The following is an 18,494-nucleotide window of genomic DNA, read 5'->3' on the forward strand; positions in this document are numbered from 1 at the left end:
TGGTGAAAACGTTTAACAGAGATTACAAACTTTGCATGCACTAGAGATATTTTCCTGTCAAGAGCGACTTGAGAAACAGCAAGTTGCTTCTGCTGTGAGAGATTTGTCATATGCTAGGACATTGCCCAGAGGACGCCTGATGTTTTACCATCCTGTGGGAGGCTTTCCTCATGTCCCTGCATGGGAAGCTGGAGCTGACAGATGGGAGCTCACCCTGTTCCTCAGATTCGAACTACCGACCTTTCAGTCAACAGTCCTGCCAGCACAAGGGTTTAACCCATTGCACCAGAAGCTCCTGCACTAGAGATGAAGGCATGCTAACAAAAATTAAGAATGCTAAAAATTAAAAAAAAAAAAGACCAGACAACATAAACTGTAACATAATTACAAGCACACCAGAGAAGAGCATTCTTTAAGTCTATTTCTTCCTCCACGCTGTTGAATGCCAAGTGGCAAGATGTCAATTAAACTTGTAGCAACAGTGCAGACATAAATAAATGCATTCACAGGCATCAAAAGATGTTTAAAATGCTGAAGCTAATGGAAAGCTGCTTGGAAATACAAACATCCTATAGAGCACCCTTCACCTCCTGAAGTGGGTGACAAGATGTTTTCATGGTTATCAAACAGATGGAAGTGCAAGCGTGAACATTCACTAGATAACAACAACAATCAAACAAGGGAATATTGGCGCATTTAAAACATCTGTTAAGATATATGATGGAATTGAAAAGTTGATAAACAGTTTGAAAAGGAGAATAGATTTGGGGGGGGGGGATAATTTAAGCGTGCATCTTATTGTTCTTATCTAATTATTTTCCAGTGTTTGAGATTTCTTTTAATTAGCATATTTCTGGGTCTCATCCTCAACACGGAACATGCGGACTGTTGATTCTAGGCGTTACAATCTAAAATAGGCATTGGTAAAGTTGGGCTCTTCAGGTGTTTTGGACTTCAACTCCCACCACTCAGCCGGGAAAAGGAAAGGTCCTGAGGCTGTTAGGAATTGTGGGAGTTGAAGTCCAAAACACCTGGAAGGCCCAACTTTGCCCATGCCTGCTTTAAAAAGTAACTTTTCCAAAATGCAATCTTTTTCCAGATACTTTGGTAAAAAGTTGACTATGTGATCTGATTTTTGTATCACTCAAATCAGCAGCAATCACCAAACTGCTTCCAGGATGCATTAGATCAGGCCTGTTTTTAGCCCTCTAAAAAGTGAAATTCATAACGTAGTCCCTTAGTGCACCTTATCCACTGTCTCGCTTGAACCTGGGTTGGTGCTTTGAGAAGCCTGGCAAACCTGGAAAAAGGTCTGCCTGTTTTTAGAAGCAAAGCTCTCCTGAGTACCCGGCAGGTCTCACCCTTGCGAAGCCTCCCCGGCTTTGCTGCTATTCTCCTCCTCCTAAACCGACCCTGGCAGCTTTTCGGCATTACAGGATAGGATTATTGACTGAAATCTGTTTCGCTTAGTGTTCAGGGCATGATGGCTGTTTGTTTGCAAAGTGACGCTACTACCTCTTGACAAATGTTGCCTGCTGCCTTTAGAGGTGGGGAAGAGAACGCAAACAACAATTATTCATTCATTTCGGCGCTGATGCGACAGCTGGAGCTTGGGTGGCAAGTTGAAATGTTGAAGAAACTGTAAATACACCGCTTATTTTTATCTTAATCATTATGTAACTTGATTTGAATGAAGTCCAAGCGGTACTATAAATATGGACAGTGCGCACATAAGCTGTGTGCATGGACTGACTTGTCCCCAGCATTAAAATGCAGAGCTTGGACTGCAATGCCCAAAATCCTCTAGTCAGCCTGCAGAGTGGGGATTCTGAGACTTTATTTATTTTCTTCATTTGTATACTGCTTTTCTCACCGGGGGGGGGGGGGGGGGGTTGTCCAACATATATATGGCAAAATTCAATGTCTCGCATACACAAAATAGTAATAACACACAACTATCAATTATTGTCGAAGTCTTTCATGGCTGGAATCATTGGGTTGTTGTGAGTTTTCCAGGCTGTATGGCCATGTTTCAGAAGCATTCTCTCCTGACATTTTGCCTGCATCTATGGCAGGAATCCTTAGAAGTTGTGAGGTCTGGAAACTAGGAAAAAGGGGTTTATATATCTGTGGAATGTCCAGGGTGGGAGATCCCACAGAAACATTCGCACCTACCTCAAACAGACAAGAGTTCTTTCTCCCACACTGGACATTCAACAGATATATAAACCTCACTTGCCTAGTTTCCAACAGACCTCACAACCTCTGAGGATGCTTGCCATACATGGGGTCGAAACATCATGAGAGAATGCTTCTGGAACATGGCCATACAGCCTGGAAAACTCACAACAACCCAATTATCAATTAATTCATAAAAACGCAACAACATTTAAACATTAAACGTGGAGTTAAAAACGTATTAATATAAATGTTAAAATTACACAATTCAACAATCCTAGTCCAGGGCCGTTTCTCTAGGCGTTGCCTCACTCCCCCTTGGCTTAGGCATCAAATATCAATATCTATTGCACATATTTCTGATCATTCCTTGTATTGCTTACTGCTCAAAAACGTGGGCCTGTTCGTTTTTACTTTTCTTCTGAAGGCTAGGAGGGAGGGTGCTGATCTAAGTTTGCTGGGGCGGGATTTCCATACCTGAGGAGCCACCACTGAGCAGGCCCTGTCTCTTGTCCCCAGTGAAAGATCGAGAGCAGGGCCTCCTCTGATGATCTTAATCTCTGAGTCTCAGGACCCTTCCACACAACCCTATATCTCAGACTATCAATGCAGAAAATCCCATAATATCCGCTTTGAACTGGAATGTCTGAGTCCACACTGCCATATATCCCAGTTCAAAGTAGCAGGGATTTTGTTCAGCTGTGTGGAAAGGGGTTTGGGGCCTTTCCACACAGGACTATATCCCAGAATATCATGGCAGAAAATCCCACAATATCTGCTTTGAACTGGGTTATCTGAGTCCACACTCAGTTAATGTGGGATTTTCTGCCTTGATATCCTGGGATATAGGGCTGTGTGGAAGGGCCCTTGGTTATCTGTATCCACACTCAAGATATTGTGGGATTTTCTGTCTTGATATCCTGGAATATAGGGCTGTGTGGAAGGGCCCTTGGTTATCTGCATCTACACTCAGATATTGTGGGCTTTTCTGCCTCGATATCCTGGGATATAGGGCTGTGTGGAAGGGCCCCCAGAAGTAACTTTCCTGAGCTGTACTTTTGAATGCTCCAGTCCTCTTGGAAGAATGTGTACATGAGGTGCTCCACTGCAAAGCTCACACTATTTTACAAATCACAACCTGCACAGCTGCAGAACTAACTCAGCTCTGGGTGTAAATGCCTCTCAGGCGTGAAGGCACATTTACAACTCTGAGGAGAGCCTTGTTGTGGTGGAGGGAGTTCTTTCAAGCGCAAAGACTAGAGGCATCTTGGCTGCAAACAAAGCCGGGGGAAAAAGGCAAGCAAGGCACGTTGGCATCCCGCTTTTTGTAGCATCAGGTATTTATTTATCGTTATCAGGAGCAGAACCAATGTATCTGAGGAGCATCAGGTTCCAAAAAGAAATATGGTTAAAAAATCCCATTTGTGGAAGAAAGTGGGGCTTTTCTGCCTGGAGAAGCAGAAGGGAAAGGCGTGCTTCGTTGTGAGGAAGGTCCCCCGAATGCCCACCCACCCACCTACCCAGGCCCTTTTCCTTGGCATTGAGGAAAGCAAAGGAGGGCAGCGCGAGACCGAGCCCCTCACGCCCCTTTCCTTGGCTTAGGCACCACTCCAGGCATCCTCCTCGCGCCCAGAGAGCCCACCTGGAGGGAGCCACGCGCCAGTCCCTCAGAAAGAGAGAGAGAGAGAGAGAGAAGCAACTCTGCGGGGAATGATTCATTCTCCTTCTTCTTCCCCTTCTTGTCAAGCCCCCCGTCCTCCCCCTCCTCAACTGCTTCCCGCTCCGCCTCGCCAGAGAGAGAGAGACACACACACACAACACACATAGAGGCACTCACTCACGCGCGCCGCCGGTGCTTACCTTCCTCGGAAAGACCCCGTTCAGCATAAACCCAGGCGGAGGGGGAAGCACAAAGGCATCCCGGAATCCCCCGCTTCTCCTGCCGCCGCCGCCTCCTTCTCCTCCTCCGCCGCCGCCTTTTTCAGGGGCTGTTCCTCCGCTCAGCTCGCCTCCTCCTCCTCCTCCTCCTCCTCGCCGCGTTTGTTTGGGTTGTTGTCAGGGTGGGTGCGCGCCTGGCCCCCCGCGAAGGAGAGGGAAGAGGAGGAGGAGGAGGAAGAGCCGCCCCCCGCCCCTGCCACCCCAAACACCATCTCCTCGAGGAGGGGAAGGCGAGGCAAATCAGTGCCGGAGGATGGCAGCAGCAGGAGGAGGAGGAAGCAGCCGAGGCAACCCCGCCGCCGGAATAATCTCCCTTCGCCTGCCTGGGAATTGGGGCTGGAGGCAGCAGCAGCAGCACGAGCAGGAGCGTCGCCTGGTGGGGGTGCGCGCGCGCGCTCCCTCCCTCCCTCTCTCCTTCTCTCCTATGTGTGGACTAACCTCCTGTGGGTGGACTGGGCAAAGCAGAGCCCGGGCAAAAGCGCGCGCGCACGGGCGAGGAGGCGCGCCTGGGCTCTGTCTCTTGCGCGCGCACACACACCCTGGGACCCTAGATATTAATATTTATTTATTTGTTTGTTTATTTGTTTGTTTATTTATTTATGACATTTATATGCCACCCTTCTCACCCCGAAGGGGACTCACGAGTGGCTTACAAGTAATATACAATACAATCTATATAAATAAATAAAAATGTAATGTTCGTTTGTGGGATTCACAGAACTCAAAAACCACTGGGCGAAATGACACCAAATTTGAACACAAGACACCTATCAAGCCAACGAGTGACCATCACTCAAAAAACAGTGAAAAACACAGCAGAAGAGACTTTAAAAGCAAAAAAAAAATTACAACACATGCACAAAACACATATTTGTTTTATTATTCAAACTTATATGCCGCCACTCCCCTAGGGCTCGGAGCAGCTTACAAGAACAGGCTAAAATCTAACACAATTTAAAAACAGCAATATCGAAGATCAAAGACCTGTCGAAACAGATATGTCTTCCATGCCCTGCGGAAAGCTGTTAAGTCCCATTTCAGTTTGCTCCACACATATATATACACACACAAAACACATATACACAGACTGGGCCACAGCAACACATGGCAGGGGACGGCTAGTAAATAAAATAAATACAATATCTTCCTGGACCCCTCTCTTTACTCTGGTCCCAGAGTAGCAGTTGGTGTTGGGGGAGGGGCTCCCAACTGATGACACTGAACACAAGATGGCACATACATGCATACATATAGGTTGCACTCCCCTCCCCCTCTTCACTCAGCAGGCTTCCTGCTCTCCTGCCAAAGAGCAAAGGCCAAGGTCCCTTCTCTTCCAACCAGGCCCATAGCCAGGATTTTGATTGGGGTGGTATCAGGATCTACCCTAGCAAAACTTTTGTATCCTTATCCCAATACCCCCACGCATATGGTATATATTGAGCATGGTGATCCGATCATGATATGAATAAACATAACAGTTTAAATAATGTACCAGTAAGGCCTTCTTGCAGACCACCCTGAGAATTTCGGGGGGGGGGGAGGGCTGAAGCCCCTCAAGCCCCCTGGCTATGGGCCTGCTTCCAACCTTCCCTTTTCTTGGCCTGGACCCACCCAATCACCCCCCACAATAGAAAGAAGTTCTGTGGAAGCCTCTCCGAAGCATTGAATTCTCACACTGCATGTGGCACATACATTCATAGCATTATAGAGCTGGAAGTTTAGCCCTCTGCCATGCAATAAAATACTCCTGACAGCTAGCCGCCCTGCTTCTGCTTGCAAACCTCCTGAGGAAACTCTACCCCAGGCATAGGCAAACTTTGGCCCTCCAGATGACCACATCTCCTGCCTGCACAATCCCTCAGATCCTCTGGGGAGGCCTGTCTTTAGCCTCTTCCTCTATCACAGGCAAGACTTGTGGGAACGAGGGGGAAAGCCTTCTCCACTGTGGCCCCCCAACTTTGGAACTCACTACCGGGTGAGATAAGACAAGCCCCTACCCAGAGGCGGCCTTGGGTAATTTTCAATAGTAAACAAACAGTATTTTGGTGCCCCCCCCCCAACTGATCACTGATATATATTTTCTGTTCATCGTGGGAGTTCTGTGTGCCATATTTGGTTCAATTCCATCATTGGTGGAGTTCAGAATGCTCTTTGAGTGTAGGTGAATTATACATCCCAGTAACTACAACTCGCATATGTCAAGGTCTATTTTCCCTCAAGAGTGCCCCTGGGCAAAATAAACTATACTGAAAATGCTTACTTTGCATAATGTTGAGCCACCCCTGCCCCCACCTTAGTAGCCTTCAAGAAAAATTTGAAAACTTGGCTCTTCCTATGTGTCCTTGGAGAGTGAAAATTTATCCCATTTCTGTTTGCTCCATCTACAGTGTTGCCCCTATGATGTACTTTCCCCCATCCTAAACTAAAGCCTACTGTTCATCCTTTTCAGGCTTCTCTGAATTACACTTTTTCTATTTCTATTCCAGGGTTTTATTATTTTACCTCATCTATTTCACTTGCCCATTGTGTTCAATTTTATATTGTGTCGATTTGCTTTATTTATTTTATTCTGCAACTGTATGTATTTTATTCTGATGTAATTTTTGTTGTCTACATTTTGTATTTTATTTTGCTGTAATGTATCTTTGGGCTTGGCCTCATGTTGGAGAGATGGTGGCGGGGTATAAATAAAGATTATCATCATCATCATCATCATCATCATCATCATCATTATGGAGTTCAACTCCCACAATTCCCAACAGGCTCTGGCCCTTTCCTCCCCCCACCCCCCGGGCGCTGACTGGTGATTCTGGGAGTTATGGTCTAAAACCGCCTGAGGAAAATCTACCCCAGGCATGGGCAAACTTTGACCATACAGGTGTTTTGGACTTCAACTCCCACCATTCCTAACAGCTTCAAACCCCTTCCTTTTACCTCTCAGCCACTGACTGATGATTTGGGGAGTTACAGTCTAAAACAGGCACGGGCAAACTTTGACTCTCCTTGTGTTTTGGACTTCAACTCCCACCATTCCTGACAGCCTCAGACCCTTCCTTTTTCTTTTCCTTTTCCACTTAAGTGGTTGAGTGAGAAAAAGAAGGGGTCGGGGCTGTTAGGAATGGTGGGAGTTGAAGTCCAAAACTCCTGGAGGGCCCAAGTTTGCCTATGCCTGGTCTAAAAAGTAACTTTTCCAAAAGCAGTTTGGTGATTGCTGCTGACTTAAGTGATAGAAAAATCAGATAACATGGTCAACTTTTTACCAAAGTATCTGGAAAAAGATTGCATTTTGGAACAATTACTTTTTAGTTCAGGCATGGGTAAGCTTCGGCCTTCCAGGTGGGTTAAACCTCTGTGCCGGCAGGACTGAAGACTGACAGGTCACAAGTCACTTTTGGTCACTTTTGGTGTGAGAGAATTGGCCATCTGCAAGGAGGTTGCCCAGGGGCCACCCAGATGTTTTGATGTTTTGGGAGGCTTCTCTCATGTTGCCTCATGAGGAGCTGGAGCTGACAGAGGGAGCTCATCCACGCTCTCCCCCAATTCGAACCTGCAACCTGTAGGTCTTCAGTCCTGCTAGCACAGGGGTTAAACCCACTGCGCCACTGGGGACTCCATTTATAGGGTTGACTTGACAGCAGTTAACAACAAGGCACATAACCAAGCAGGCTGGTTTTCCTCTTCAGCTATTTTCTGTTTGGGGTTTTGTTGTTTACATTTGCTTTGCAGCAGCTTATGTTGCCAATGCTCCTCACAAAGTGCTGCTAGATATATTTTGTTTGTGGACTTTTGGCTTTGTGTGAAAGATTTTCAATAAAAAATAGTGGTGGGTTAAAATGTATGTCATTTACTGAAGAACATGCAGTTACTTGCAATTGTTATGACTGCTGCAGAAATCCTGCAGCAACCATTGTTTTCGTTCTCAGTGGACATGTGACAGAACAAATGAGCTTTTGACATGTAGAGAGCATTTCTCTTACTATTAAACAATTGTTTGTTTCTTAAATTGGGAAAAGGTTATTTTGAAACACAGTGAATTAACTATACACGTTTTCTTAATGGTTTGGTGAGTCACCAGCCTTCTTTGGTTTGCCAAAGGCTAAAGACCTTGTAAAACTACAGTTCCCAGGATTCCACTGCATTTATCCATGAGAGTTAAAGTGGTGTCACACTGCATTAATCCTGTATTGCTGATGCACCTGAATTGTACTTAAGCTGTACAATGCAGTCTCCCTTCCTGCTGCAGGTTTCTGTTAAGTGCCCTCCCAAGGACCTGTATATAACCTTTTAAGCAAATCAGAACAACCATAAGGATCTATCCGAAGCCAGACATCAATAGTAAAGATTCAATAGACAACATAGAGAGGAAGGTTTCCTTCTGAAGCTAGACAGCATACAGTTTAGCATAGGCATTGGTCTCAGTTTGTTGTTAACTGCTGCCAAGTTGACGTCAGGCTCTGGTGACCTTTTGAATGAAAAACCTCTAAGTCAGGTTTTGCAGATTTGGGGATGTAGCTGACTTGATTGATTTTATCCATCTGTAATGTGGTCTTCATATTTTCCTCATGACTTCTAACATCTTATGAGATGTCCAAATGATAACAGTCCAAATGATAACTCGTGCGCCAACTGCGCCCGTACCTTGGGAAATCTGACTTGGCCACGGTAGTCCACGCTCTGGTTACATCCCGTTTAGACTACTGCAACGCTCTCTACGTGGGGTTGCCTTTGAAGACGGCTCGGAAGCTCCAATTAGTCCAACGTTCGGCAGCCATGATACTAACTGGAGCGGAGCGCAGGGAGCATACAACTCCTCTGCTGCACCAGCTCCACTGGCTGCCGATTTGCTACCGGGCTCAATTCAAAGTGCTGGCGTTGGCCTTTAAAGTCCTAAACGGTTCTGGCCCAACCTACCTATCCGAACGTATCTCGGCCTATCAGCCCACCAGGACCCTAAGATCTTCTGGGGAGGCCCTGCTCTCTATCCCGCCTGCTTCACAGGTGCGGCTGGCAGGGACGAGAGACAGGGCCTTTTCTGTGGTGGCCCCTCGGCTATGGAACGCCCTTCCCATGGAGGTAAGATCAGCCCCCTCGCTGATGGTGTTCCGAAGAAGATTAAAAACCTGGATGTTCGAACAGGCATTTGGTTAATCGGTGCAATGAATGTGATGATTACAGGAATGGTAATATGGACGACGAAACTGGATCACAATTTTAGTCATGAGATGCATTGGGTTGTTATTGTTGTGTCAATATTGTGTATTATGCTTTTATGGTTTTAAATTGTATATTGTTGACTGTTGTACCTTTGTTGTAAACCGCGTTGAGTCGCCTGTTAGGCTGAGAAACTGCGGTATACAAGTAAAGTAAAGTAAATAAATAAATAAATAAATAAACAGTCTCAGTTTAGCCATCATGGTATCTAGGTAGAGTTCAGGTCTGATGTGCTCTAGGACACTATTTGTCTTTTTGGAAGCTTGCAAGAGCCACAGAATTCTCCTCCCACACCATTTTAAAAACGCATCTTTCTATCAGCTTTCTTCACTGTCTAACTTTCATAATGATACATAGAAACTGGAGACACAATGGCATGGACAATCATGACTGATATTTAGCAACTCTAGCACCCTTTATTTTAGAAATAAGTCTATGATTTATGTGTCACATCCTTTGTTTGACCACAGTTCGCATATATGTAAGCTTTTTCTCTTTGTCTGCTATGTTACTGTACATCTAATGGAGTATAATTCCCATTTAATATAATAGGAATAGCATTCTTATAAATATACATAGGATTGGATTACAACACCAGATTCTGAGCGTATTAAAAAGAAAAATAAACCTGGGTTGCTGTGAGTTTTCTGGGCTGTATGGCCATGGCATGCACCAAAAGCATTATCTCCTGATGTTTCGCCCACATCTATGGCAGGCATCCTCAGAGCTTGTGAGGTCTGTTAGAAACCAGGCAGGTGAGGTTTATATATCTGTGTAATGTGCAGGGTGGGAGAAAGAACTCTTGCCTGATTGAGGCAAGTGTGAATGTTGCAATTGGCCACCTTGATTAGCATTGAATGGCCTTGCAGCTTCAAAGACTGGCTGCTTCCTTTGTTAGGAGGAGTTAGCTTTCCTTGATTGTTTCATGTCTGGAATTCCCGTTTTTTGAGTGTGGTTCTTTATTTACTGTTCTGATTTTAAAGGTTTTTAATACTGGTAGCCAGATTTTGATCATTTTCATGGTCTCCTCTTTTCTGTTGAAATTGTCCACATGCCGGTAGATTTCAATGGCTTCTCTGTGTAGTCTGACATGGTGGTTGTTAGAGTGGTTCGGCATTTCTGAGTTCTCAAATAAATGCTGTGTCCAGTTTGATTCAGCAAGTCAAAGCAGCCAGTCTTTGAAGCATTCAAGTGCAACATGCTTCTGGAAGATGGTCATACAGCTCGGAAAACTCATGGCAACCCAGGGATTCCAGCCATGAAAGCCTTCAAAAACACACAGAAATAAACCTATTGTAAAAAAAAAAAAAATTAAATGTTCCATTCAGATAGCATTTATTTTACTCAGAATTTTTTTTTCTCAGAATGCAGTGACAAAACACTAAACCTGTAAATACTGGAGGCCTCTGCTTTCTGTTTCCTTAAATACACATGTGACCCAATAGGCATACATTATAAATCGGCACCACATACAGCTTAGCCCTCACTGGATTGGACATTAAGTTCAATTGATTTTTCCATGACTCTTCTTTACTAATGTGTTAAATCTTAACTGAGTTTCTTGGAGAATTAATCCGAACCTTACATTTCACATAGAGTATTGCATGCAATGCTTTGGAACACAATTTCGATGCAAAGTCATGAGACTGTAGAGTTGCTACCATTAGCCATGGAGCATATGTTCTCACCTGTTCAGCAGGTACATCTTTGACCTGCCTTTTCCTTTTTCACTAGGGATTCCTAACACTCCGAGCACTGAAATTCTTCATTGTGTCACAACTCCCCTGCGCCTTCTGACTGATCATCCCAAGGAAATCAGTTACAATTTAACATGATCAAAGGTATGCTCAGAAGCATGGAGCACATTGCAGCAATATTCTTCATTGGCATGACAACCTATCCATGTGTTGCTAAGGTGTGGAAGGTGTGCACATCAGAGATAGGGAGAAAATAAACGTGCGCCTGTCAGGCGTGCTGCTGGCAGCACAGTAAACAGTTCCAGGTTTTATTTCCGTGCACTTTTCATCAGTTTATAACTGATATCAAAGCAGTTTATTCTGTACAGTTAATCTTTCATTTCCCTTAAAGCTATTTTTCTCACTAGCTGCTAAAATGGAATGGCTTAAAAAATAAAAAACTAATCCCTGATTTCCTTGTACTGAGTGAGTAGTGTCTGTTACCATCTTTCATATCTTCACTTTCAAGTTGCAGAACAAATCTTCAGTGATTCCCTGCTTTATCCTGCTTTATTGTTTGGGCAATAATAGCTTGGATTGTCTTTCAACCATGACCAGAGTAGAAACAGTCCATTAGATTTATCTACATGTTGACAACAGATTGAAAGGATCTATCTATTTGGTATAACCAACAGCATTACAGCCAATGTTTGCTTTTAATTCCTGGCTCTCTTACTACTTCAACTTCTATAGAAACAAATGGGATAATCATAGAGTTGGAATGAACCCCGAAGAGTCATCTATACTACCTCCATCAACAATACAAAAATCCACAGCTAAAGCATTCTCTGCAAGTGACCATTCAATCTTTGTTTTAAAAGAATGTAACACCTCTTGAAATACTCAATTCCATTCTTGAACAAGTCTCACCCATCAGGTACCCTTTTTTCCTGAAATGTAGTCAAGAGTCTTTTTTCTTGTAATTTTAAACCATTAACTCAGGTTCTGCTTTCTGAAGCAAGAAAAATAAATGGGATAACGTGATAACGAATATTTGTATCCATTTTGTTTCCAGGAAGGGAAAGAATTTGCATGATCACCAAAGCCATGCAAAGGAGCTGCTAGCCAAACACCGGTACCTGGCAGTAGGTGAGATTACTTTCCTACAGGCTCCACATCTAAAACTTTGATGTCAAGTCCTATTGGGGGCAGTATTGTGGTAGAACTAAAGGGCACAGGGTTGAAGTACACCCTGGCTCCAAAGGGATAGTTCAGGACATTCACAGCATCAATCAATTAATACATCCACAATAATCAATCACAAGTCTAAATACTCACATAGTAAATAAATCTGAACAGTTATCCAAAAGGAAGACAAGATAAAACCAGGCAGATCCACAATGGGATGATGTGCCATAATTTATGTCAGTTTCACACCAGAAAGACACTGAATTTTATATCTGCCTGCTGAACTGAAGCACCTTCTGCATTCCTTATAATGATGGAACCAGTTTGAGTGAATTACAACATGCAGAGATTTACCACAGGGATTTTAAACAATGCCTCATATTCTTTGCAAAATTGTGTTAAATCACCTCCGCTGGTTATTTGCCGGTACCAGCAGAAGTACATTATTCAGACCATATTAACTGCATGAAGCTTCCATGTTCAATGAAATACATTAATACAATGTGGAAAGCTGTGAAAAGAAGAAATATGAAGACTTGCTTGCTAATATTTTAAAGGGCCATTACAATTGGTCAAATGGCATAAAACATTTTTGCTCTAAATTGCTTATACTTCTAGGTTTGTTTAGCATACCCTAATATGTATTTTTATGACATTCCTCTAATAATGAGTTATTGAAACCAGCCATAGGAGACTTAAGCTGCATTTGTGGCTAACATAGTTAGAATCCCATGGACTTCACCATAAATGTATTTACCTTGTTTTTAAAAGGCTAATAACACATATTGTTGGAAACATCAAAGTGTTACTTCTTTGTCTAAGGCTAGCATCACCAACAATCAGTTATTGATCAGTCTACAAAAATATCTTTCAGACTGAGACAAAGAACATGACCATACAGCCCAAAAAATTCACAGCAACCCAGTGATTCTGACCATGAAAGCCTTCGACAACACATCGAAACAAAGAAGTTGGTAGCATATGCTTTATTATACTGTAGTCAACTTCATCAGATGCATTAAGCAAAATGTCAGAGAAAAGACTTTTATGAACAGGCTATATTAGTGAATAGGCAATGTATGAACTGGTCAAGAAATATTACACATAATACTAAACTCCACAGCTTCACAGGGGTTGTTTTGGCTAATTTATCAATTTTTTTCTGGTTCATTGCTTGCATCATACTACATTCCAATAACTCCACCATTCATATGGTTACCTACTCACCTTACCCTTAGGCAATGTCTTTCGTCTTGCCTTCATTCCTTAGTGTCCATGGTTTAAAACTGAACTTGTGATCTCATCAACTTTTACATTTCATGTATATAGTCTGCACAAAAGGTCTATTCCTAGGTGCTTCGTTCAATGCATCTGATGAAGCAGACTCAGCTCTGTGAAAGCTTATGTTAGCGGTGTCTCTCAGCCTGAAAGGTGCTACAAGATCCCTTTGCATAGTGATCCAGACTAACACAGCTATGCTTTTAAATTCTATCACTTGTTGATGAGCTATTGCTCCAGTGATCTTGCAGTTTGAAAGATGAAACAGAGGAAAGAAACCAAGGAAGTGTAAGCAAGTATGAAAAAGGAAGTGAAACGATGTGGTTGTTTATTATAGTTGCACATGCTAAGGACATGGGGACTGTGGCAGTGCTAAAAACTTATGATCAATAATTGGAATGAAGAAAGAGAGGAGTCATTACCTCTGTGTCCTTGGATATGAGGCAGCATAGGACAAAAGGTCAAGTATTTTGAAGTAGCCAGTGAGTCATGGCAGAACTGTATGAATGAGAATTCTCTGCAGAAGAACATCAGGAAATAAGAGCAAAAAGACCAGGGGAGGAAGTTTCCATACTTGGAAAACAAGGAGTGCAAGCTAATGTAGGAACAGGCTGAACCTGGAATTATGCTGGTACACTACAGAAATGTAACTATACAAAAAAAAATACACACTTGCACATAATTATAGTTGCTCAATTATTTAGGAGTGGGTCGACAGGCCAGTAGGCCATGATGCCTTGTATCCATATATGGTTTTGTATGTTTTGCACGTTTTGATATGGTCAAAATTGACTAATCAATAAAGAATTGTATGTATGTAACTATACAAGTGTAGGTGGTGATAACAGAAAGAAAAGAACAAGCAGGTGCATCAGCTAGTTTGGAGAAATAAGCTGTTTGACACCTGCAGATTTGATCTGCCTCCCTCGTAACTCCTGTATGACCCTGGAAAAAGTGGAACTGCTACCATATTTTGCCCAAAACGTTTTGGTGATTAAGCCATTATACAGATTTGAGGATCCCAAAGTCAGAATGATAACATAAGTAAATTATAATGGGAGAAGAGTGCTTTGCAGATGCAAGTGAACAAAGCTGTTGATATGGTTTCACTCCTAAATGTTATGTTTTATGCATCATGGATACCATGAACTCCCTAAGGCTCTCCATTCTTGGGAAATCATATTGGATTACTTTTCACAATGAAGACTATTTGTGACATGATTATTAGAAGACTCCATCTATATCCCTATCAGGAACTAGTAAGTTATAGAAGAGATCTATCTGTGGAAATTGGTCCATTACTCACCTATAACCTGATGGTGACTTGTAAGCCCCAACAAATATTTTCTATGTTATGCCATAAACCAGTCTTGCCAAAACTAAGACCTTCCAGATATGTTGGGCTACCTTTTCCATCATCGCTAGCCATTGTGCATGTTGATGGAGATTAATTGGATTTGTAGTCTAACAGGCCTGACTTTGTGACTGCTCAATCTAATTGCAGGTTGTTATCTATTCATTTCCCTCAGTGCTGCTTCCTTTGCTCCCCCATCCCTTTGTAAATTCATTGTGCCAATGGTTTGGTAAATTATTTCAAGCAGGCTCTGTGGTTTTCTGCAGCTTTTCCGTTCCAAGTTCTATTAACGGAAGGTTAGGAGACAAGAGTATCAAGAAAGAGAGTGGCAGATCAGTGAAAGCAAAGTATACATCCAGGAAGGGCAAGTCATGGACAAGATGCTGTTTTCAAATGAACCACAACCTTCAGGAACTGGGCTGTTTTTAGAAAATGAAATTGATTCCACTTTCTTTTGTTCTTCTCCAGCAGCAGCCTCTGAAATTTGTAAGATTTTTAGCTAGGACAACATTGGGCAAGTGTTTAGAAAATGCTGCAAAGGCAGAAATCTCCCGCATAGGTTGGAGATCACAAAAAGGAAGGGGAAAACTTATTTAAATTGTTATAGCAAACATCCATAAAATGAGAAGAACTATTTCCAAAGCTGCCTTTGTTGAAATCTGGATGTTCGTGAATATGGGATTCCAGCTAGGAATCCAGTTGCAGTTCCCACCACCTTGATAAGTTAATTTGATGGAAACAGGCCTTTCTCCATAGCCACACTCAATTATGAAATCTTTCCCAAAGGATGTATGGCTGGTTCCTATCCTATTGAGCTTCAAGAAGGCAGCCAAGACTGAATTGTTCCACAGGCCCTTTGCTCCTTACGTAATCTGTTCTTCTAACCAGTGATCAATTATTTGAACCTCTGAGACATTTGAAATAAACACATTCATTAGATAATCAAGAAGCTAACCAGTTTTTCAAGTCTTTCTTCAACTAGTAAAATTCCTTTAGGAGATCCCACTCATATAAGGTTCCCTATAAATTTACAAAATATGCTCCTTATTAGATCAATTAACAATGCAATCTTATGCATGGCTACACAGAAGAAAGCCTAATTGAATTCAGTAGAACTTATTCTCAAGAACAGTGGGCCTAGTTTCTTTAATGAAATGTTGTTTTAATGAACAATGAAATTCCAACTGAGATTTTTTAGAAGCCATTATAACTCAGAATCCTAAACCCAATGGTATAGAACCATTGCATCAGTTGTTCAATGCTAAATTAACAATTGTGCACATGCCATAATAATTTAACTTAAGATCGTATATTCTTGCCATGTTCCTGCCACCCCTACCCATTCCTTTGAAGGAAGAGTAATACGTTGGAAGGCTGTGTAGCCAGCCAATTTTAGGGACTCAAAACAAAACTTTTAATGTAAAATCTCTTTTCCTTTTGATGACCAAGACACATATGTCTAAATACATAAAAGGCATATTAGAAGTTAATTTCTTTCCACACTATAGCATATCCTTATTTTGGTGTTTAACTACCTGGGACAGTGGTGGTGTCTTTCCAGTTCTTTGTTTCTAAAATAGGTCACACTGATGTTTGCATAAGTAGCCAGCCCTCACTGATTTTTCTAGATATAGTGACTCCCCCATGCACATTCAGGATCTTATCCAGGAAATGCGTAAACTATTTTGCAGGGAGGGAAGCCAGTATGGAAAGTGGTCCAGAGGGGCCTCACAGCCCAGCTGTGTTGTATATGTTCTTATGTTTTGAGAAAAGCTTCCCAAATCCTTCCCAACATATCTCATAACATGGGCAGATTTATAAGCAAAATTATGGTTTTTCAAATAATTTGGATGTGAACCATATGGGGTTTTATAAGTCAAAACTAGCACCAAATGAAGCTGGTAGCAAACGAAACTGTTGCAACAAAAAGGTTTGTGTAATCCCTATAGCCAGCCCAGTTAACAATCTGACTGCGGATCTTTGAACTGGTTGAAGTTTCCAAACAGTCTTCAGAGGTGACCCTACAGTAATCCAACCAGGATGTAACTGAAGCATGTGCTGCTGTTATCAAATCTAACATCACATGAAATGAGTGTAACTGGCACATAAACTTCAACTGTGCAAATGCACTCCCTAGTCACTGCTCAAAACCTTACCTTCCAAACTCTGGATTGAAACCAGAAGCATATGAAGCTGTAGCCCTATTTCCTAAAGAGAGTGTAACTCCATCCAGTGCAGACCAAATCCCTGATCCTTGATCTACCTTTTGATTTGGCAGGGCTGGCTTGCCAGATTCCCATTGCCTAGCTCATCTGTTGGCCCTAACCCTGATAAATGCTCTCTTTGACTCCTTATCTCTGTCTTGTTTGGATTCTGTTTGTGCTAGCACCTTGAAATGGTTTGATCTGAAAGGTGGCATACAAATGAAACAATAATAAAAGTGCAGTGAACTTTGCCATGACTTGTAGAAAAGAGGTGAGGTGTCCCCCCTTCCAATGTTCATTCAACTCTGTAAAAAATATACAGGAATATTTTTGTGCCTTTAGTGCTCTTCAGCATGTTCTCAGACATTAGCAAGATGATATTATTCATGTATACTCCAAAGTCAAACTGCACTTAAAATATAACTAGCAGGGATATATTTGTATTGATTGGCTTTTAAAAATGTTTTTAATGCGTGAGGGTCAATTTTTATTGACACAAAACAAAACACTGCAGCATTTCGGGGGGGGGGGGGGATCCCAGTAGGGTAATTCCTCTAAACTCCATAGCTATGCATGTTGGATTATCAGTAAAATTACAGCAGAAGGAAGTATTGAACCATTCCTCATTATGCGCAGGGTGTATCAACTTTAAAAAAGAGTCTCCCTCCAACTGGAAAAATATCATACTTGTTAGCTATAGTCTTATAATAACATTTTATTTGACCCAAATATGCATTGTTAAAAATTAATACATTATCATTAGGCTGTCCCTTTCTGACATAACTGCATTCAGTAAACTCTTTATGTAAAAGCACTGCTGCTCTGTATTGCTTCTTGCGGCTCTCTTGGGTTCAGTAAATCCCATTGCTATTTTGGAAAGTGAAGAGAAACATTTTTGTTATTGTTAATATTCTCTAACCATAACCACAGATTTTTCACTGGGCATAGAATATCTTTACCAGGATAATGTGAGCTCTATTCAAGAAATATATATTGTAGATAAAATGGTATATTATTGAATATATATATATATATATATATATATATATATATATATATATGTTTCTTTGACCCATATTTCCTTCCACATTTCAACAACTCCTACAACATTGAATATTTACATAACATGTTAAATCTATTCTTTAGCAATACCTTACTATCTATTGTCGAAGACTTTCATGGCCGGAATTACTGGGTTGTTGTAGGTTATTTCAGGCTATATGGCCATGGTCTAGAGGCATTCTCTCCTGACGTTTCGCCTGCATCTATGGTAAGCATCCTCAGAGGTAGTGAGGTCTGTTGGAACTAGGAAAAAGGGTTTATATATCTGTGGAATGACCAGGGTGGGACAAAGGACTCTTGTCTGCTGGAGCTAGATGTGAATGTTTCAACTGATCTAATCAAGGTCAGAAACATTCATGATCTAATGTGGATGTCCAGGCAGTAAAGTTGGGGAAAAGATTAATA

The 18,494-nt window shown here is 42.1% G+C and overlaps 1 protein-coding gene across 2 annotated transcripts in view; it reads right to left on the reverse strand.

The window, feature by feature from the left end:
* Positions 1–4,580, reverse strand: part of KCNB2 (potassium voltage-gated channel subfamily B member 2) — a 205,978-nt gene extending 201,398 nt beyond the window's left edge. The window contains exon 1 of one of the 2 annotated variants that reach the window (XM_067467396.1): positions 4,555–4,580. The gene's annotated coding sequence lies outside the window, so the exon portion shown is untranslated. Of the gene's footprint in view, positions 1–4,038; positions 4,526–4,554 lie in introns of those variants that run through there. The other variant, XM_060775479.2, reaches the window with a different exon arrangement.
* Positions 4,581–18,494: the final 13,914 nt, after the last annotated feature.

The sequence above is a fragment of the Anolis sagrei genome, chromosome 4 (genome assembly GCF_037176765.1).
Source record: "Anolis sagrei isolate rAnoSag1 chromosome 4, rAnoSag1.mat, whole genome shotgun sequence".
Classification (NCBI taxonomy): domain Eukaryota; kingdom Metazoa; phylum Chordata; class Lepidosauria; order Squamata; family Dactyloidae; genus Anolis; species Anolis sagrei.